Source organism: Bubalus bubalis, chromosome 2 (genome assembly GCF_019923935.1).
Source record: "Bubalus bubalis isolate 160015118507 breed Murrah chromosome 2, NDDB_SH_1, whole genome shotgun sequence".
NCBI lineage: Eukaryota > Metazoa > Chordata > Mammalia > Artiodactyla > Bovidae > Bubalus > Bubalus bubalis.
This window is the reverse complement of record NC_059158.1, coordinates 131,885,187-131,908,352: the sequence shown is the minus strand read 5'-3', so window position 1 is coordinate 131,908,352 and position 23,166 is coordinate 131,885,187. Positions and strand designations below refer to the sequence as shown.

General features: G+C 40.7%; 1 protein-coding gene across 1 annotated transcript in view; it reads left to right on the top strand.

The window, feature by feature from the left end:
- Window positions 1-23,166, top strand: part of STAT4 (signal transducer and activator of transcription 4) — a 136,455-nt gene that overhangs the window by 2,900 nt on the left and 110,389 nt on the right. The window contains exon 2 of the mRNA XM_025277672.3: window positions 6,701-6,793. The gene's annotated coding sequence lies outside the window, so the exon portion shown is untranslated. The remainder of the gene's footprint in view (window positions 1-6,700; window positions 6,794-23,166) is intronic.

Below are 23,166 nucleotides of genomic sequence, written 5' to 3'. Positions count from 1 at the left end.
CAAGTCTATGCCCCGTACAGTGATGCTGAAGAAGCTGAAGTTGAATGATTCTATGAAGACCTACAAGACCTTCTAGAACGAACATCCCCCAAAAGATGTACTTTTCATTATAGGGGACTGGAATGAAAAAGAAGGAAGTCAACAGACACCTGGAGTAACACGCAAATTTGGCCTTGGAGTACAAAATGAAGCAAAGGCTAACAGTTTTGCCAAGAGAACGCACTGGTCATAGCAAACACTCTCTTCCAACAACACAAGAGAAGACTCTACACATGGACATCACCAGATGGTCAATACCAAAATCAGATTGATTATATTCTTTGCAGCCAAAGATGGAGAAGCTCTATACAGTCAGCAAAAACAAGACTAAGAGCTTAGTGTGGCTCAGATCATAAACTCATTGCCAAATTCAGACTGAAATTGAAGAAAGTAGGGAAAACCACTAGACCATTCATTCAGGTATGCCCTAAATCAAATCACTTACGATTATGCAGTGGAAGTGACAAACAGATTCAAGGGATTAGATCTGATAGAGTGCCTGAAGAACTATGGATGGAGGTTCATGACATTGTACAGGAGGCAGTGATCAAGACCATCCCCAAGAAAAAGAAATGCAAAAAGGTAAAATGGTTGTCTGAGGAGGCCTTACAAATAGCTAAGAAAAGAAGAGAAGCTAAAGGCAAAGGAGAAAAGGAAAGATACACCCATTTGAATGCAGAGTTCTAAAGAATAGCAAGGAGAGACAAGAAAGCCTTCCTCAGTGATCACTGCAAAGAAATAGAGGAAAACAATAGAATGGGAAAGACTAGAAATCTCTTCAAGAAAATTAGAGGTACCAAGGGAATATTTCATGCAAAGATGGGCACAATAAAGAACAGAAATGGTATGGACCTCACAGAAGCAGAAGATATTAAGAAGAGGTGGCAAGAATACACAAAGAACTGTACAAAAAAGATCTTCATGACCCAGATAACCATGATGATGTGATCACTCACCTAGAGCCAGACATCCTGGAATGCAAAGTCAAGTGGGTCTTAGGAAGCATCACTATGAACAAAGCTAATGGAGGTGATGGAATTCCAGTTGAGCTATTTCAAATCCTGAAAGATGATGCTGTGAAAGTGTTGCACTCAATACGCCAGCAAATTTGGAAAACTCAGCAGTGGCCACAGGACTGGAAAAAGTTAGTTTTCATTCCAATCCCAAAGAAAGGCAATGCCAAAGAATGTTCAAACCACCGCACCATTGCACTCATCTCACATGTTAGCAAAGTAGTGCTCAAGATTCTCCAAGCCAGGCTTCAACAGTATGTGAACCGTGAAATTCCAGATGTTCAAGCTGGATTTAGAAAAGGCAGAGGAACCAGAGATCAAATTGCCAACATCCGTTGGATCACTGAAAAAGCAAGAGAGTTCCAGAAAAACATCTACTTCTGCTTTATTGACTACACCAAAGCCTTTGACTGTGTGGATCATAACAAACTATGGAAAATTCTGAAAGAGATGGGAATACTAGACCACCTGACCTGCCTCCTGAAAAATCTGTATGCAGGTCAAGAAGCAACAGTTAGAACTGGACATGGAACAACAGACTGGTTCCAAATAGGGAAAGGAGTACATCAAGGCAGTATATTGTCACCTTGCTTATTTAACTTATATGCAGAGTACATCATGCAAAATGCTGGGATGGATGAAGCACAAGCTGGAATCAAGATTGCCAGGAGAAATATCAATAACTTCAGATATGCAGATGACACCACCCTTATGGCAGAAAGCAAAGAAGAACCAAAGAGCCTCTTGATGAAAGTGAAAGAGGAGAGTGAAGAAGTTGGCTTAAAACTCAACATTCAGAGAACTAAGGTCATGGCATCCAGTCCCATCACTTCATGGCAAATAGATGGGGAAACAATGGAAACAGTGACAGACTTTATTTTGGGGGGCTCCCAAATCGCTGCCAATGGTGACCGCAGCCATGAAATTAAAGATGCTTGATTCTTGGAAGAAAAGCTATGACCAACATAGACAGCATATTAAAAAGCAGAGATTACTTTGCCAACAAAGGTGCATCTAGTCAAAGCTATGGTTTTTCCAGTGGTCATGTATGAATGTGAGAGTTGGACTATAACAAAAGCTGTGCACCGAAGAATTGATGCTTTTCAACTGTGGTGTTGGAGAAGACTCTTGATAATCTCTCGGACTGCAAGGAGATCCAACCAATCGATCCTAAAGGAAATCAGTCCTGAATATTCATTGGAAGGAGTGATTTTGAAGCTGAAACTCCAATACTTTGGTCACCTGATGGGAAGAACTGACTCATTGGAAAAGAGCCTTTTGCTGGGAAAGATTGAAGGAGGGAGGAGAAGGGAGCAACAAAGGATGAGATGGTTGGATCGCCTCATCGACTCAATAGATGTAAATTTGAGTAAGCTCTGGGAGTTTGTGATGGACAGGGAAGCCTGGCATGCTGCAGTCCATGGGGTTGCAAAGAGTTGGACACAACTGAGTGACTGAACTGAACTAAACTGATCTAAGGTCTTCGCCATGAGCTATAACCTATGGCAGCAGTCTCAAGCATATATAGGTATCAGTATCACCACTAGGATTTTAAACAAATACACATGCTGTGCTTTCCAGCCCCAAATATTCTGAGTCAGTAGGTCCAGGATGGGCCCACCCACAGGTGATTTTTAAAAGCACTTTAGCTGACTCTGATAAGCAACCAGGACAAAATACTCTCTGAACCATCATAGAAAGAAGAGCTTGTCTGATTAGAGCTTAGTGGAAATTTGAATAAAGAAACACAGAACAAACTTTATAAGGAGCTGGGATGGAAAATGAAAGAATTTTGTGGGATTTAATGAGGGTTATGGAAAGTCAAAGGCACTTGTTATATGAAGCAACCAGGCGGCAGAGCAAATGTAGATGGTGAAGAAGTTGATCCGCAGAGAAAGGGAACTGGAGCTTGAATGTAGACAGAAGCTGACCAAACAAGAGAATGAGAGACACAGAGATGAAGCATCATGAAGAAAATAGGTAGACAGAAAGGACACAAACAGAGAGAGAGAGAGAAATGGGCAGAGAGAGGGAACTGCCACCATAAACCTAGTTTCCCAGACTAGAAAACTCTGTTGACTTCTTAGTCCTCATCCACAACCAATCTTGTCATTTCCTCTCAGAAATGTCTTTGAAATGTGGCTTTTCCCCTCTCTAATCCTTTTGCACTGCCTTAGTCCCAGCCTTCATCAGCATTTGCTCTCCATGTGGATATTTGGACTACCTAGATGTTCATAAGAACAATTTTTTTCCTTTTTATTTCTAATCCTAAAGTACCTCAGTAAGAAGACCAAATCTTAAAAAGGGAGAAAATAGAAACATGAATTAACCCATTCTCCATAACCTGGACCCCTTAAAAGCTCTGACGAAGTTTAAGGGTACAGAAATCCAAATTCAATCATTGCTGAATCATTCTGATGCAGAAATGTACATGCAAAGGGTGATTTCTGATCAGATTTTATTTTGTATACTTTGTTCCCTTTGACAGTGATGGCGAATGGAACAATAATTTTGTTCACCAGAAGCTCAGCAGCATGTATCAGTTCCAATGAACTTGGAAGTCTTTAGTGGCTAAGCGTGGCTCAGGGGCTTATTGAATGTCAACTCAAGGACTCTCATGAATCCTATTTGCTTCTATTGGCCAAAAAAAAATGCTTTCATTAAAAAAAAAAACAAACTTGAAGTATGTGGTAAACGTTTCGTTTTGGTCATGACTCCCACTTGAGTCACTTGGTATTAAACAGAAAATGAGTAGGAAGAGGTGGATCTCTGCCAACTGAAAGGAGAGGGGCCAGTCTGGGCAGAGCATTTTGTAGGATACGGATCTGAATGTAAGCCAACTATTTTTAAAATCCTTATTCTTGTAAGCCTGTGCATGACCTCCGTAGGGTAAGGAGACGATGGAAGTACACATTTGCCATCTGAAATGACCTGTGCAATTCATCTAGAAACCTGCATCACTGAGAACTTTAAATTAATCACAGTGATGAACAAGGAGAACAAGCTGGGGCAAAGAGGTCAGTTTCATTTGATAAGAATGGAATGTGTGGTCTAGCAGGGAATGTGCTGACATTCATCACATTCAGGAAAATTCTCTACAGCCTCTCCCTCTGGAGAGGATTCCTGGGAAAGAAAAGGGTTCCCTGTGAAGCTATAAAAACGAGAACGCCTATAAGCCCCAACTCTTGATGGTGTCCAAAATCACAGTGATCCTAACACCTTCAGATGTCACTCTTTTTGGCCCTACAGGGGAAAACGTCTCTCCATTCACACCTGGTGGTGCTTCCTGTGTTTGTTCAGAGCATGTGCGAAACAGACAGAATGTCTAGTTAGTAAGCCAAGCAGCAGTTGGAGCTATTTTCTATCAAATGCATGATTTTTATTTTGAAGCTCTTTGTTCCATTGTCCTTCAGTGCCGTGAAGTGTTGAAACCTAGCTAACTGCATCCCTCTTTGGCCTGGGAAACCAAGCACAGATCTGGCTTAAACGTCAAGCCTGCTAGAGCCAAATTTTATTGGGTTTTGTTGCTGCTATTTGTCTTTGAAAGAGGTGTCAGTGGGAATGGTATTTGAAGTTTGCTTTTGGTGTTTGGGGAAATAGGCACCCATCACTGTAAAAGACTTTTTTTTTAATCAAAATGTGATAGAACTCCTCACTGTTCAGCTTAACTCTTGAAATTGGAATGTTTAGGGAGAAGTGGAAGCCTTGTAATGGATAATGAACTTAAGGTGGCGAGAGATGATTTGAAAAGCCATTGAATGCAATTCTTTGCTTTAATAATACCTTAATCCATAGTTTTCTTTTGAAGTGATGCAGCCAGGAACTAGGTATTACAGATGAATCTAGGTCCTTGTACTTCTCTGCTTCTATGTCTTGGAACTGTCATTCACAAATTCTACTCCCCAGTCTCTGAAGATGACTTTTGAATCTGCAAGTGTAGAGGAACTGGCATCAAACAGAGCTGGGTTAAAGTCTCAACCTGGCCACTTACCTGCTGTTTGACATTGCATAGATTCCTTGAACCCTCTGACTCTCTTGATGAGTTTTATACAAGTTGGTGTCTCATCTGGATTTAACCTATTACAACTCATTGTTCAATGTTGCTTCTCAGTAATTTACTGAATTAATAGATGAATAAATAAACCACCCACTGACTCATCTTGTAGAGACATTGGTATACAGGCATAAGGAAATTACATAGTAACTGCTAAAAATATATTCAAATTGGATGTTTTACCTTAAGTTCTTAGGTGAAAAGTGAAAGTTCATTTAAGATATAGAAGCTTGTCAGATTTTTAAATGAAGCTTATTTAATGAGCTATTTTACGAACATATACCATAATGGAAAGTCACAGTAAGTGGGAGTGATGTAGAAACATCTTTTCAAGAATAACATTTTACTAATTTACAAGGGAAGTAAAAATAGAGGCAAACAGTGGAAAGACTGAAATAATCTTTTCTCCATATGTTTTGCTTCATATTGGTTTTACTTCTGACCATGACAAAAACAAAGTTGCAGATAAGGCAGCACTTCTAGTTGGTAAGAGCAGGGCACTGGCTTGCAATATATAGAAGCTATAAAGCAGTAAGTTAAAAAGTCAGAAATCTAGGATCTATAGACCAGACTGGAATGACACTCTAAACTTTAAGAAGTCAAAATGAAGCCAAGTCATAATTTAAAAAGCCAATGGGAATTTGCTGTATGACTCAGGGAACTCAAAGTAGAGCTAACAACTTAGAGGGGTGGGGATGGGGTGGGAGGTAGGAGGGAGGTTCAAGAGGGAGAGGACATATGTATACCTATGGGTAATTTATGTTGCTGTATGGCAGAAATCAACACAATATTATAAAGCAATTAAATTTCAATTAAAAATAAAATTTAAAAAAGAGGTGGATTTTTTTTTGAATTCTTGTCCTAGTTTACACCAAATCTTAAAAGTACTTAAGGAAGTAGTTAAATCTCAATTGTTGTTATTCTTTTGATAATTTTTAATATAAAAGTCAGTAATGATTAGATCATAATCAAAATGTTCTCAGACACATATTTCTCATTGGGAAAAAACTTAACCAACTGTTCATCATTTTTATTTTCTTTACACCTCATTTAATAAGTGGTGAGTGAACGAATGAAGAATTAATAAATAAGTACTGCACAAAGCCATCATCTAATGACTGCTCTCTGAATGATGGGCAAAGAAAGGCTCTCAGAGGAACCGAACAGTCTTCATAGGACTTTGGTTGGAAATTCAATTTTTTTAAGAAACAGAAAAAGGCACAACATCTTAGATTATCTTAATCCCCTTGGCTTTAGACCCTGGAACAAAGTGTGTCCCTAGCTGTGGTCTACACCCCCGCTTACTCCCACCTTGCGACCCAGTCTTGTCATGGCTTCTTCAGCTTGGCTGCGTACCACTGGTCCCAGTGCTAACATACAGATATAATTTACCTGTCATTTGTCAATAGATTAAAATACTAGATTGGCCTGAGGGAAATACAGTTCACTAAAGTCAATATCTTGTTCTAGTCACATTATTCACTGTGGCAATTTTTTCTCTTGCTATAAAAGTTGAACCTATAGGTCTTTAATTTTACAAACTAAACCTTTTCCCTTTTATTACACAACCATTTTATGTTGGCTCTTTTCCCAGTATGCTGGCACTTCCTCAGTCCTCCATGAAATGTTAAAGGATAACAGATGTAACCCTGCAAAACTTCAACCAATTCAGCAAGTTCACTGTGAAGTAAGTCATACTCATTGTAAGTCTGAATACAGCTTCTTTATAAACAATCTACTGTCAGTCTCCTATTCTCTTTCTGGGGCTTTCTGTCCTTGTATCTAGTCCATAATGTGGTACTATCTTGATAGTTTTTTCCATCAATCATGTTGCTTCTAATAGCAATTCAATTCCAAGTTGCTTAAGGGAGAAAAGGGGGTAGTCATTTCCCAGGTTAACTGGGAAGTCCAATGGTCTAGGGCTTTAGATACAACTAGATCCAGAGACACCTGTTGGCTTTGTTGAATAACATCTTCTACAGACCCGACTGTTTGTGACCCCATAGACTGTAGCCTACCAGGCTCCTCTGTCCATGGGATTTTCCAGGCAAGAGTACTGGAGTGGATTGCCATTTCCTTCTCCAGGGGATCTTCCCAACCCAGGGCTCGAATCCAGGTCTCCCACATTGTAGACAGACGCTTTACCGTCTGAGCCACCAGGGAAGCCCCACAGACAGGGGAGGAGACCACTGAGAGTTCCAGGATCACATGGTCCTTACCACTCACCTTCCCAAAGAAAGAGACAGCCAGAGAGATCGAGCACCCTGACTCACCATCCTGGGTCCCACCATGAGTCTAAAAGCATGGGTGACTCTGAGGTGTAAAACGTTTCTTGACTGAGACTACTGTGTTCTTCACAACAAAGCCCAAAGTGGAGTGGGAATCTGACAGCCAGTCTGGATAGTCCCAGCCTGTCACCTCCAGAAATTATAAAATACACTTTGAGACTCTGAATTAGCCATATATATATTTGGCTCTAAGAAGAAAATATACTTGGAAACAAGGTAGACTCCCTAGTTCATAAAAAGACCAAAGCCTAGGGAGTGAGAAATCAAGCATTTCAGCTGGGCTATTGATTAAATCCAATCAGGTGAATAAATAAGCCTGGAACAATAGCCCTTTCTGAGCCAGAGTTTACACAATACAGTCCACAGCCTGTCCAGATGGGAGGGCTCTCTAGGACTTTCCCCCTTGTTGGTCTTGTCCTGTCAAGGTGTTCTCTGTGGTAACCTGACCTTGAGTTTTGTGCAGGCATCATTTACAAGAGTTAATTACCTTTCAACATTGGTTATCTCTAAAGAAAAGAGCAGTACTGAGCTGGAAGCTCCCATTTAAGGACTTAAGTAGGGCATGAGTGCAGCCAACTAAAACAGATTTGGCGCTCTGTCTGTTGCCAGAGAAGACAGCACAACGAAGTCAGTGTGGTTTTTGCAACTTGGCCCTCTGCCTTAAAAAAAGTGTTAGATTCCCTATCTGGGGACTCTGCTTGGCTGGAGAGATGAGTTGCCTGGATGATCTAATCATTTGTTCTCCCTTTGCCAACCACTGTATGTAATCCATTGTTATCATTATTAAGCAACACCCAGTGGCTTTCTTCGGGTACGGCATGGGGAATTAGAAATACAAATACAAGGAACACAGCCTTCCCCTATGATGTCAGCCTGTTTTAGTTTAAGTATTTTTAGAGGATATCCCCATTAAGCCAGACATCTTGTTTAGAATGGGGCAGTATCGCAGCATGCGGGTGATAGGACCTCACACTTACAGTACAAGTTGCCACTGTGTAATCATGTCAAAGTTCCATGTTACATCTGGTTAACTGGCTGCTTCCGATATGGCCAAACATGACAAGTTTCTCTGCCCTGAGAAAATCTACAGGCTGAACGCCATCTAAAAGGGAGTTTAACTAGCCAGCTGGCTCCTTGGATACATCACCATGTGCCTTAGTACTTGGAGAATGAATGTTATCTTTAGTAATTAATCTTTTATGTCACAGCAACCCTTGATAAAGATGACTACTACCCAAATTTCCTTGTGAATTTTTCTGCCCCTTGTGGCAAATGAGGAAGTGGATGCAGAGGCCTTGCCTTTATATGACAAATGAATTGGATTATTAGGGCAAGTTCTCTGGAAAAATCAATGAATCAACAAATAAGCAGTAGTGATGCTGGAATTTCCATAAAGAGAGAACTTGAAAGTAACACCTTTTCTGGAAGGGACAGCCAAAGAATTTGTCTTGAAGGTGCATTTGCATAGCAAGTATATCATCTTTAATTAGATAATATATTTTTCTGGGGATGGGGTGGGGTGACATGGTGAACATTAGGAAGGAGGTAAGAGATTCCTGATCTCTTGGCAGCAGCATTCTGTGTAAACTTGAAAAACTTCCGTTAAGTGCAAACAAAGATTTTATCTAAAACTGACCAAATTCCTGGCTCAGATGTCACTTAGGTATGAACCTGACAATGTCACCATTCAGGTAAGCAGATTAAGCAAAAACAAGAATAAATCTCCACAGTTCTTTGACCTAAGTTCACATCACCATCTGTCGTCCCGCCTCCTGCCGCCTCCTGCCCCCATATCTAACCTTGTGTAAAATACTACCCAATACAGTTGCCGCTTGCCATGGGAGCTTCCCAGATGGCTCAGTGGCAAAGAATCCCACATGCAGGACTTGCAGGTTTGATCTCTGGGTCAAGAAGATCCCCTGGAGACGGAAATGGCAACCCACTCCAGTCTTCTTGTCTGGGAAATCCCTTGGACAGAGGAGCCTGGAGGGCTACAGTCCATGGCATCACCAAAGAGTCACAACTCAGTGACTGAAAAAACACTTGCCATAGAGGAAGTTGGTAGGTCTAGCATATTAATTCTGTAAAGCTTGTGATGTCTCAGGAACAAGGTCATTATTCACTCACAAATGACAAAAGCCTAGAGAATACTTGTCTCATTTAAATATGAAAGAACACTTACAGATAAATTCAGAGGGCGCCTCCATCTTTAGCGGGTCTGTCAGCTGGTTTCCCTGTGAGACTAGCGCCCTCTGGTGCTTCTTTCATGCTGTAGCCTTCCATTTGGCGAAGGAAGAGAAAATCTTTACAATGTGACTAACTAGCAAGATTCAGGTAAGAGGATTGGCTGTCCTTAAAATTGCACTTTTTCCTTAAAAATTGTGTTTTTAATAGTGCATTAGACCCCCCCTCCCAACCATTGCTCTAATATAGCATAAAACTAGAAAGGAACTCCGTGGTTCACACAGATAGATCAATGCAGGCAGTAGCCAAACAGATAAGATATACATTTACTGCAGCTCAGCGGCAATGATTTGAAAAGTCAAGTATTTCTTAAGAGAAAGAAGATAGCAATCCTTCATTTTTAAGACTGAGTTCATTATTTTCATTCCCAGAAGAGCTACAGATATAGGTTCACCTTCCACGGAGGCATCTAGTTTAGTTTGAGTGCCTTTGTGCTTAGTCACCCAGTCATGTCCGACTCTTTGCAACTTGACGGACTGTAGCCCACCAGGCTGCTCTGTCCAGGGAATTTTCCAGGCAAGAATAATGGAGTGGATTGCCATGCCCTCCTCCAGGGGATCTTCCTGACCCAGGGATCGAACATGCACCTGTGTCTCTTGAGTCTCTTGCATTATCAGCAGATTCTTTACCCCTACCACCACCTGGGAGGGAAGTCCCTAGTTTAATATCATTTAGTTTAGTTCTTTTTTAGACCACACAATTGGTCATTTCTACACGTGGAAGAAAAAAAATGCTATACCCTACTGCTGACAGTCTTTTCACAAATCTGATATTTGTCACAGGTGGTCATTTGCTTTAGGGATTTTTTTCTTGTTGCAAGAAATTTCAAGCTGGTGAAGATGTGATACAGGTTTTTTACTGTAAAGATTCGTCATCACAACTCATAATCTCTAGGTCTCCATAGAGGAATACTAGTCTGAAATTTTGGTGGTGAAACTAAATACAAAACTATTGCTCCAACCAGTTAAGTCTGCATCTGTTGCTTCATTCTTTTTTTTTTTTCTGTGGTGGTGGATCTTCATTGCTGCACTTGGGCTTTCTCTTGTTGAAGGGAGCAGGGGCTGTGCTTCCTTGCTGTGTGAAGGCTTCTCACTGCAGTGGCTTCTTTTGTTTTGGAGCCCAAGCTCTAGGCACCCGGGCTTCAGTAGTTGCAGGGTGAGCTCAGTAGCTGTGGGGTACTGGCTTAGTTGCTGTCTAGCATGTGGAATCTTTCCAGACCGGGGATCAAGCCTCTCTCCCCTGTACTGGCAGGCAGATTCTTAACCACTGGACCACCAGGGAATCCCCACTTCATTCTTTTAAGAACAAGCTGATGAATGAGAGGGGAGAGAAAGTAGATATTTCAGTTCATGTCTTCCCAAATCCATTCATCCATGTTGCCACATTGGGTAGTTTTTGCCTTGGTTCTCCTCTTCTTCCCTCTTTCCGTTCTCTTCCTTTCTGGGGGACCTCCAATAGATAATGTACCAATGTGTAGAATGACTAGGGCCAGGAAATACAGCACATTAGTAGCATTCACACCTGCAGATGAGTGTTATTTGGTTAGAACAGTGTTAAGACTGCACTGTGTATTGTGGGGTGTACCTTTGCATGTGGGGAGGCAGGTTTATATTTTTAAACTATGCCTACAATTAAAATTCAGGAGATTTTTTCTTAAAAATCTAGACTTGCAGCTTCTTCTGAAAAACTTTCCAGAGAAAAAAGCTATCTGTTAGATAGCTTCTCCACAAGCACATTATCTTTCTGCCCCAAGAGGCCTTTGAATTCACAGCACTGGATTTAAGGCCATTCTTCTTCTTTCATTCTTTTATTCTTTAACTGGTGTACAGTTGATTTGCAATGATGTGCTTCCAACATCTCCACCTACTTCTCCCCACAAGGGGTACTCACACTGAACAATCTGGGTCAGCTGGCCAGAAGTAATTATACTGTGACTGCTCAGAAGGAAGGCACCAAAGCTGCCACCCAGAGCCTCAGATGTTCCATAACAACCTGAAAATTAGAAAAGTCTTCCCTTCCTCTGACTGGATGAGCCCCAGCACAGAGGCTGGTATCTTGGAAATTGAAGCAGTATAGATTTCAGTCCTCACCCATGCTCCCACCCAGTTCCCCTTGTGCAATGAGCCAGTTGATAGCTCTTCTTAGAGGCCCTGAGACCAGCTCACTTGTTTATAATGACTCTTCCACAGCATCTTTTGTGCAGGTTACTGTATTCCCTGTCCACAATGATGCTGACCCTACCCCGCATCTGTGTCTTACTTCCTTAGGCAGACTGAGCTCCATTGTTCCTCCCCTGTCTGATTATAGCTTTTTCACCCTTCACTTTTTCTTGTTAACCGTGTCTCCTGGATTTTCTGGCTACTTTAGTTCATCTTGGTCTTCAACTCTTCTGAATTCCTGTGGCATTCATGCTTAGAATTATAGGTTAACAGAATTTATTCATCTTATATATGCTTATTTGGTCTTTGCTGTCAATTTGGTATCTCCTCAAGGAGATCCCTCCCTACATCATCTCATTCTGATGAGTGCAGTGTAGGAGCTTAGTGAATATTTCATACTGCAGTGAGTGGATTTACAACAAGAATACAGCTCCTGTACCTAAAAGAGTCTCTGGGGACTTCTGCTTCAGACATGATGAATTAATAGGGATTAAGGTCACCAGATAAAATCTAAGAAGCCCCATTAAATTTGAATTTCAGATATAATTATACTGTAAGTATGGATTATAATAAAAAGTATTTGCTGTTGGTCTGATATTCAGATTTAAAAGAGTCTTTCCTTATAGGTTTTTGGATTTTTTTGCCTTTTTTGTTTTGTTTTGTTTTTTTGCCTTGTGTTTTGCTAAATCTGGCAAATCTTCCATGTGTGGATTTACCCTCCTGCTTTAAACAACTTTGAAAAAGCTGAAAAATATATGAAACAATGGTTTTCAGACACAGTGAACAGGCAGTGCAAGAGAATAATATTCCCTGAGAAGAGTGAAAAAATGAAGGAATTTTTATGATTGCCCTAGCTTATTTTTTAAAAGGACAAAATTTCCAGGCTGCAGCACAGTAAGAGGGAACTCAAACAGAGCCTGGCAGGTCCCCTGGAGTTGAGAGTTTGAGGAGGCTAAGTTGGCTAGAATCCAGAGAGCTGAGCACCAGAAAGGAGATTGTAGAAGGTGCCCCTTGACTCTTCAGCTGAGTACTGATCAGTATCCGTGTGTGAAGCAATTACCCAAAGTTGGAGGGAAAACCACTAGAAAGGAGAGGGTGGAACAATTTCTGGAGTTCACAGAGGACTAGGCATAGTCCCAACATACTCCCAACAGCCAGAGTGGAGGAAGTCCATAATACATGATAACAGCAGAAATTGGCCAACTGGTTAAAAAAAAGCAAGACCCAGTGATAGGATACCTGCAAGAAACCAGCTTCAAGTATTAATAAGTAGTTAAAAGTAAAGTATCAGGAAAATTGTATACCACATTAATGTGAATCAAAGAAAAGTGAAGTGGCTATATAAATACAAGACAAAGCAGCCTTCAGAGCAATATGCATTATCAGAGCAAAACACGGATAAAGAGGGATTTCATAATGATAAAAGGGGAAATCATCAAAAGGACAAAATAATCTTAAATGTTTATGCACTTAGTGTTCCTATAACATGAAAAAAGAGAACAGAACTAAGAGGAGAATAGACAAATCCAGAATTATAGCTGAAGATTTCAATACTCCTCTGATAATAATAAGATTAAGTCGATTCGGTCATGTCCGACTATGTGACCCTGTGGACTATAGCCCACCAAGCTCCTCTGTTCATAGGATTTTCCAGGCAAGAATACTGGAGTAGGTTGCCATTTCCTTCTCCAGGGGATCTTCTTGACCTCAGGATCAAACCCACGTCTCTTATGTCTCCTGAACCAGCCACTAGTGCCACCTAGGAAGCCAAAACATATATTTTATTTATTTATTTAGGCTATTTAATTTATTTATATAGGCTGAACCAGCTCTCAGTTGTGGCATGTGGGATCTAGTTTCCTAATCAGGGATCGAACCTGTGCCCCCTGCATTATGAACACACAGTCTTATCCACTGGGCCACCAGGAAAGTCCCAAAGTGAAGGTCACTCAGTTGTGTCCGACCCCTTGCGACTCAATGGACTATACAGTTCATTGAATTCTCCAGGCCAGAATACTGAAGTGGGTAGCCTTTTCCTTCTCCAGGGGATCTTCCCAACCCCGGGATAGAACCCAGGTCTCTCACATTGCAGGTAGGTTCTTTACCAGCTGAGCCACAAAGGGATTGAATAAACAGCCAAAAAAAAAAAAAATCAGAAATTATATAGAAAACTATCAACCAATTTGACCTAATTGATGTTCATAGGACACTCTACTCAATGGCAAAAGAGACTAGATTTTTAAAAATACATCCTAAATATTGAACAAGATAAATCATAGTCTATGCTGTAAAATAAAGTTCAATAAATTTAAAATAATTCAAATAACACAAAGTACAACAACCACAATTGAATTAAATTAAAAATATAATACCAGATATTATCTTTTATTAAAAAGATAATAAACAGAAAGATACCTGGAAAATCTCCACATATCAGAATATTAGATGACACATTGCTTCAAAAACATCCATATGTCAAAGAAAGAATCATAAGGAAAATTAGAAAGTATTTTAAACAGAATGAATGAAAATTAAAAACAATACATAAAAATTTGTGGGATGCAGCTAAAGCAGTGGCAAAGGGGAACTATATACAGCACCCCACTCCAGTGCTCTTGCCTGGAAAATCCCATGGATGGAGGAACCTGGTGGGGTGCAGTCCATGGGGTCGTGAAGAGTCAGACACGACTGAGCAACTTCACTTTCACTTTTCACTTTCATGCATTGGAGAAGGAAATGGCAACCCACTCCACTGTTCTTGCCTGGAGAATCCCAGGGACGGGGGATCCTGGTGGGCTGCTGTCCATGGAGTCACACAAAGTCGGACACGACTGAAACGACTTAGCATACTGGGGCTTCCCTGGTAAGCTCAGCTGGTAAAGAATCTGCCTTCAATGCAGGAAACCCTGATTCGATCCCTAAGTTGGGAAGATCCACTGGAGAAGGGTTAGGCTACCCACTCTAGTATTCTTGGTCTTCCCTGTGGCTCAGCTGGTAAAGAATCCACCTGCAGTGCAGGAGACCTGGGTGCGATTCCTGGGTTGGGAGGATCCCCCGGGGAAGGGAAAGGCTACCCACTTCATTATTCTGGCCTGGAGAATTCCATGAACTGTATAGTCCATGGGTCCCAAACAGGTGGACACTGAGCAACTTGTATTGTACTAGGAAAGAAGAAAGATCCAATCAATGATCTAAGCATCCACCTTGCTGCTGCTGCTGCTGCTGCTAAGTCACTTCAGTCATGTCTGACTCTATGTGACCCCATGGACTGCAGCCCACCAGGCTCCTCCTTCCATGGGATTTTCCAGGCAAGAGTATTGGAGTGGGTGCCATTGCCTTCTCTGAAGCATCCACCTTAAGACACATAAAAAATGTGAATTGAAACCAAAGTAAAAAGAAAAAAGGAAATTTAAAAAACCAGAGCAGAGGTCAATAAAATAACAGAAAAACAGTGAAAATCAATGAAATCAAAAGCTTGTTTTTGATATGATCAATAAAATTGATAATCTAGTTAGATTGTTATGGAAAAAAGAAGACATAAACTATCAATATCAGAACTGACAGAGGTGACATTATATATATACTACAGATATTAAAAAGAACAAGAAGAGACCATGAACAACTTTATGTCTATAATTCTAACTATTTATATAAAAAAGATAATTTTTCAAATTGAAGTATAGCTGTTTTATAATATTGTGTAAGTTTCAGGCATATATAACAAAGTGATTTGTTTATACATATACATGTTTATGGGCTTCCCAGGTGGCGCTAGTGGTAAAGAACCCGATTACCAAAGCAGGAGACATGAGACACAGGTTCGATTCCTGGGTCGGGAAAATCCCCTCTGGAAGTAGGCATGGCAACTCACTCTAGTATTCTTGCCTGGAGAATCCCCATGGCCAGAGGAGCCTGGTAGGCTACAATTCATAGGGTTGCAAAGAGTCAAACACAATTGAAGCAACAAATCCCGCATGCATGCATATATGTATTTATCTATATTCTTTCCCATTATAATTTAGTACACAATACTGAATATAGTTCCCTGTGCTATATAGTAAATCTTTGTTGTTTATCTATTTGGATATATGGTACTGTGCATCTGTTAATACTATGCTGCTGCTGCTAAGTCACTTCAGTCATGTCCGACTCTTACTCCCACTTAATCCCTCCTCCCCTTTCCCTTTAAAGAATTTGCCTGCAATGCAGGAGACACTGGTTTTATCCCTGGGTGGGGAAGATCCCCTGGAGAAGGGAATGGCTTCTCACTCCAGTATTCTTGCCTGAAGAATTCCATGGACAGAGGAGCTAGCAGGCTACAGTCTGTGGGGTCACAAAGAGCTGGACATAACTGAGCAACTATTACTTTCACTTTCCTCCACCTTTGGTTACCATAAGTTTGTTTTCTATGTCTGAGTCTGTTTTGTAAGTAAGTTCATTTTTATTATTTTTTTAGATTCCACATGTAAGTGATATAATATATGTCTTTGACATACGTCACTTAGTATGATCATCTCTAGGTGCATTTATGTTGCTGCAAATAGCATTATTTCATTCATTTTTATGACTGAGTAGTATTCCACTGTGTATATGTACCACGTCTTCTTTATCCATTCACCTGTTGATGAACAATTAGGTTGTTTCCGGGTCTGGGCTATTGTGAACAGTGTCGCAGTGAACACTGGAGTGCACGTATCGTTCTAATTCAGTTTTCTCTAGATATGTGCCTTAGAGTGGGATTGCTGGATTATATGGTCATGCTACTTTTAGTTTTTTTAAGGAACCTCCATCCAGTTTTCCACAGTGACTGTACCAATTTATATTCCTACCAACAATGTAGGAGGGTTCCCTTTTCTCCATATCTCCAGCATTTATTATTTGTAGACTTTTTAATGATGGCCATTCTGACTAGTGTGAGAATGTTGCAGCTACTTTGTTGCTGTTTTGTTTGGCATTTCTCTAATAATTAGTGATATTGAGCATCTTTCATGTGCCCATTGGCCATCTGTATGTCTTCTTGAAGAAATGTCTATTTAGATCTTCTGTCTCTTTTTTGATTGGGTTGCTTCTTTTTGTTATTGAGTTGTATGAGATGTTTGCATATTTTGGAAATCAAACTCTTCTTGGTTGCATCATTTGCAAATATTTTCTCCCAGTCTGTAGATTGTTCTTTGTTTATGGTTTCCTTTGCTGTAAAAAAGCTTACAAGTTTGATTAGGTTCCATTTGTTCATTTTTGCTTTTATTTCTATTGCCTTGTGAGATGACATACTACGAAAACATTGGTATCATTTATGTCAGAGAATGTTTTACCTGTGTTCTCTTCTAGTAGTTTTATGGTGTTAGGTCTTGTATTTAAGTCTTTAATCCATCTCAAGTACTTTTGTTCAGGGTATGAGAGCGTGTTCTAGCTTCATTGATTTACATGTGGCTGTCACACTTGCCCAACACCACTTGCTGAACAAACTTTTTTTCTCCATTGTATTTTCATGCTTTCTTTGTCAAAGATTAATTGACCGTAGGTGTGTGGGTTTATTTCTGAACTGATTTATTGAAGCAAATCAATTAAACCAACTGAAGGCAGCACTCAATGAAAAGCATCCAAAATGAATCAAAAGAAAGTGCATTGTCTTCCATCAGTGGAGCACAAGATCATATGTTCCTTGATGACCAGGCAAAAACTGTTGCAGCTTGACTCGGAAGTTCTGATTCACTGTTTTGATTACTGTAGCTTTGTCATATCATCTGAAGTCTAGAAGGTTTATGCCTCCAGCTTTGTTCTTTTTCCTCAGGCTTTAGCAGAAATTCTTTTTTTTTTTTTTTTTGGTTCCATATTTTAGGGTTATTTTTTCTAGTTTGGTGAAAATGTCATGCATAATTTGGTAGGGATCACATTAATGGATAAATTTTTTGAATTATACAAACTATCAAAGTTCACACAAAAGAAAACATTGGGTTGGCCAAAACTCTCCTTCAGTTTTTTAAGTAAGAATAAAAGACAGTTTTCATTTTCACCAATAACTTTGCTGAATGAGGTATTAACCATTTTGTTCCACGACCTTCTACCGTTTTTCAGGCAACTTCATAATTCCATCTTCCCAAGCGTTTTATCTTTTTGGTCAAAGAACTCTTTCAGGTACCTTTTACAGTTTTTCAGGGAATTGAAAATTTTTTACCATTAAGGGAATTTTGTAAAGACTGAAATAAATGGATGTCCAAAGGTGAAATGTATGATAAGTATGGCAGATGAATTAGAACTTCCCAGACAAACTGCAACAATTTTTCCCTGGTCATCAAAGAAACATGTGGTCTTCCACTATCCTGATGGAAGATGATACATTTTCTGTTGACTAATTTTGGATGCTTTTCATTGAGTGCTGCCTTTAGTTGGTCTAATTGATTTGCTTCAAAATGGGGGTCAATGGAAAGTTTTGAGCAGTAGAGTCTAATGACCCATGTCTAATGATCTATATCAAGTTTTTTGTCTCTGTTGCACACCTTCTCCATCCCCCCAGACTTCATGAATGATCAGTATGGTTTTTGCTGCAGTGGTATGAAGGAAATGAAAAGAGTATTTGAGGCAAGTTTTGTGCCATATTTTATTCTCTCTCTCATTCTTTCCCCATTTTCAGCTTCCTTTACCTTCCTGTATCTTCCTCTTTCCTTTCCTCTCTTATTTTTCTCTCCTATCTATTCCATTGTCCCAATTTCTATTTATGTCTTTAAGTGGAGTCCTTTAGCTGTTTTTTCACTTTTTCCTATCACCCAAAACAGCGTAACCAAACTCTTTTCCTAAGTAAAGATTATTCTCTCCCTAACATATTTGAGAAAATAAGAAAGAGAGAAATTGAAAGATCACTTCTTCTCTTCAACTTGTATTCAAATAGAATTAATGCACATCAAATTGCAGTCTTGAAATTGGAAGACACTTACTTCTTGAAAAGAAGGCTAAGACAAACCTGCTGCTGCTAAGTCACTTCAGTCGTGTCCGACTCTGTGCGACCCCATAGACGGCAGCCCACCAGGCTCCTCCATTCCTGGGATTCTCCAGGCAAGAACACTGGAGTGGGGTGCCATTTCCTTCTCCAATGCATGAAAGTGAAAAGTGAAAGTGAAGTCGCTTGGTCGTGTCCGACCCTCAGCGACCCCATGGACTGCAGCCTTCCAGGCTCCTCCATCCATGGGATTTTCCAGGCAAGAGTACTGGAGTGGGGTGCCATTGCCTTCTCCTAGATAGCATATTAAAAAGGAAAGACTTCACTTTGCCAACAAAGGTCCATATAGTCAAAGCTATGGTCTTTCTTTTGTACAGATGTTAGAGTTAGACCATAAAGAAGGCTGAGCACTGAAGAACTGATGCTTTCAAGCTGCGGTACTGGATAAGATTCTTGAGAGTCCCTAGGACAGCAAGGGGATCAAGCCTAAGGAAAATCAACCCTGAATACTCACTGGAAGGATTGATGCTGAAGCTCCAATACTTTGGCCACCTTATGTGAAGAGATGAGTCACTGGAAAAGATCCTGATGCTGGGAAAGATTGAAGGCAAAAGGAGAAGAGAGTGGCAGAGGATGAGATGGTTGGATGGGAGCACTGACTCAATGAACATGAACTTGGACAAACTCTGGGAGATGGTGAGGGACAGGAAAGCCTGGTCTGCTGTAGTCCATGGAGTCACAAAGAGTCAGACATGACCTAGTGACTGAACAACAACAACATAACTAATAACAACATAACTAATACATGTATAAACGTGAGATGTCATAATAATCAAGTGTAGAGTCAAACTTGGCAGGGATGAAGGGACTTGACAAGGAAAGTCACTAGAGAGAGCGCTTTTCAGAACAGACTTTGATGATGGAGTCCTTCATCAACTCTTCTGTTCAGTAAACATTTCTTGAAAACCTGCTCTGTTCCAGGCACTGAGCTGAACACTAAAACACAAAGAAAATGAGCATTTAGTCCTGACTCCCTAAATATTCAGTCCAGAGAGAGAATTGCATATGAAAAATACACAAAATAAAATGAGGTGGTTAAGGGCTATTTAACTGTCCACATAAGCAGAATTTTTTTGGAAAAGTCTACAACTCAAATATCCTAGCCTGCTGTCAAACTTCATTGTCTCATTTGTGGCTCAATAGAAACACTCACCTCATGTACAGTATAAACAAGATGCTATAGAAGCATGTAATTTGCTAAATGTTTTGGAACACTGTTGGCAATGTGCCTATTATCATGATACATCAAGGACTTTTAAATGCATGGCTTATTGTCCATATGCTCCATAGAAATGCTGGAGAATCAGAGGATACGCATCATCTCTAACCAATAGACTATGTAATGAGTGTATTTTGGAATTTGTGTTTAGATCCTTAAATTTACCTCTTCCTTAACTCTCTGAGCAATTTATTGCTTTTATTATCAGAGCAGGTAAGGTTTTTTTTTAGTAAAGCTGAACAGTTACAAATGTTTCTGGAGTCAGACAGTCTGGCGTTTGAATCCTGAAACTGTCCCCTTATTTGATTAAGATTTACCAGATCCTCCAGCCTCATTATCTCCTTATCTGTCACTTGATGATAAGAATAATACTTAATCCTGGGGTATGTTGTAAGGATTAGCATTGTTTTAACAATGCATGTGAAGTTCTCAGCCCTTGCCTGCCAAGGAGTTAGAGCTGAAAAAGTTGTTGTTATTCAGTGGCTCAGTCATGTCAGACTCTTTGGGACCCCATAGACTGCAGCATGCCAGGCTTCCCCGTCCTTCACTATCTCCACCAGCTTGCTCAAACTCAAGTTCATTGAGTTGGTTGAGGCTATCCAATCATCTCATCGTCTGCTGTCCCCTTCTCTTTCTACCTTCCATATTTCCCTTTATCAGGATCTATTTCAATGAGTCGGTTCCTCGCATCAGGTGGCCAAAAAAAAAAGTTCTATTGCAGGGTGGGGGGTGGTGGGGGGCGGGTAAGGAGGTGAGAGGTGGGGTGGAGTAGGGGGATGGAATGAGTAGGGGAAGGCAGATTTATAATTTGCAATGTTTTAGAGGGGACAGTAGAGGGAGCACTGTCATTGGGAATTGGACTTAAGATAGGTAGCAAGGCCTTAGCTTACAAAGCCCTTAGGTTACAAAGCCCTTAGCTTACAAAGAATAGCAAGGAGAGATAAGAAAGCCTACCTCAGTGATGAGTGCAAAGAAATAGAGGAAAACAATAGAACGGGAAAGACTAGAGATCTCTTCAAGAAAATTAGAGATACCCAGGGTTGGACAGGACTGAGCGACTTCACTTTCACTTTTCACTTTCATGCATTGGAGAAGGAAATGGCAACCCACTCCAGTATTCTTGCCTGGAGAATCCCAGGGATGGGGGAGCCTGGTGGGCTGCCGTCTATGGGGTCGCACAGAGTCAGACATGACTGCAGCGACTTAGCAGCAACAGCAGGGAACATTTCATGCAATGAAACAGCTCAATAAAGGACAGAAACGGTATGGACCTAACAGAAGCAGAAGATCTTAAAAGAGGTGGCAAGAATACACAGAAGAACTGTACAAAATAGATCTTCATGACCCAGATAATCAAAATGGTGTGATCACCCACCTAGAGCCAGACATCCTGGAGTGTGAAGTCAAGTGGGCCTTAGGAAGTATCACTACGAACAAAGCTAGTGGAGGTGATGGAATTCCAATTGAGCTTTCAAATCCAAAAGAAGATGCTGTGAAAGTGCTGCACTCAATATGCCAGCAAATTTGGAAAACTCAGCAGTGGCCACAGGACTGGAAAAGGTCAGTTTTCAGATTCAGATTCCAATCCCAAAGAAAGGCAATGCCAAAGAATGCTCAAACTACCACACAATTGCACTCATCTCACATGCTAGTAAAGTAATGCTCAAAATTCTCCTAGCCAGGCTTCAGCAATATGTGAACCATGAACTTCCAGATGTTTAAGCTGGTTTTAGGAAAGGCAGAGGAACCAGCGATCAAATTGCCAACATCCACTGGATTATCAAAAAAGCAAGAGAGTTCCAGAAAAACATCTATTTCTGCTTTATTGACTATGCTAAAGCCTTTGACTGTGTGGATCACAATAAACTGTGGAAAATTATTAAAGAGATGGGAATACCAAGCCACCTGACCTGCCTCCTGAGAAATCTGTATGCAGGTCAGGGAAGCAACAGTTAGAACTGGACATGGAACAACAGACTGGTTCCAGATAGGACAAGGAGTACATCAAGGCTGTATATTGTCACTGTGCTTATTTAACTTATATGCAGAGTACATCATAAGAAACGTTGGGCTGGATGAAGCACAAGCTGGAATAAAGATTTCCAGAGAAATATCAATAACTTCAGATATGCAGGTGACACCACCCTTATGGCAGAAATGAAGAGCTAAAGAGCCTCTTGATGAAAGTGAAAGCAGAGAGTGAAAAAGTTGGCTTAAAGCCCAACAATCAGAAAACAAAGATCATGGCAATCCAGTTCCATCACTTCATGGCAAATAGATGGAGAAACAGTTGAAACAGTGGCAAACTTTACTTTTTCGGGCTCCAAAGTCACTGTAGATGGTGACTGCAGCCATGAAATTAAAAGATGCTTACTTCTTGGGAGAAAAGTTATGATCAACCTAAACAGCATCTTAAAGAGCAGAGACATTACTTTGCCAACAAAGGTCCAACCAGTCAAGGCTATGGTTTTTTCAGTAGTCTTGTATGGATCTGAGAGTTGGACTATAAAGAAAGCTGAGTGCTGAAGAATTGATGCTTTTGAACTGTGGTGTTGGAGAAGACTCTTGAGAGTCCCTTGGACTGCAAGGAGATCTATCCAGTCCATCCTAAAGGAAATCAGTCCTGAATATTCATTGGAAAGACTGAAGCTGAAGCTGAAACTCTAATACCTGATGTGAAGAGCTGACTCGTTTGAAAAGACCCTGATGCTGGGAAAGACTGAAGGCAGGAGGAGAAGGGGATGACAGAGGATGAGATGGTTGGATGGCATCACCGATGCGATGGACATGAGTTTGAGTCAACTCCAGGATTCGGTGATAGACAGGGAGGCCCAGCGTGCTGCAGTCCATGGGGTCGCAAAGAGTCGGACACGACTGAGCGACTGAACTGAACTGAAACCCTTAGCACAAGGCATTGTCTCTGTTTTTTGATTGAGCTTGAGTGACCTACACAGATGAGCTGGTAAGACCCATGCCAGACTGCCTTGTTCCAATAATCCTGTGTACCGCTCATTTGATACTAGCTACCTTGGAATCCAGTGTACTTTCTGTGTGTATGTATTCTGTCGGTCCAATCAGCTAACCTACCCCTGTTGCCTTGGGACACACAAGAGAGGAAGCTTGGACAGAGAGGTAAGGTGCCACCACAAAAATCAA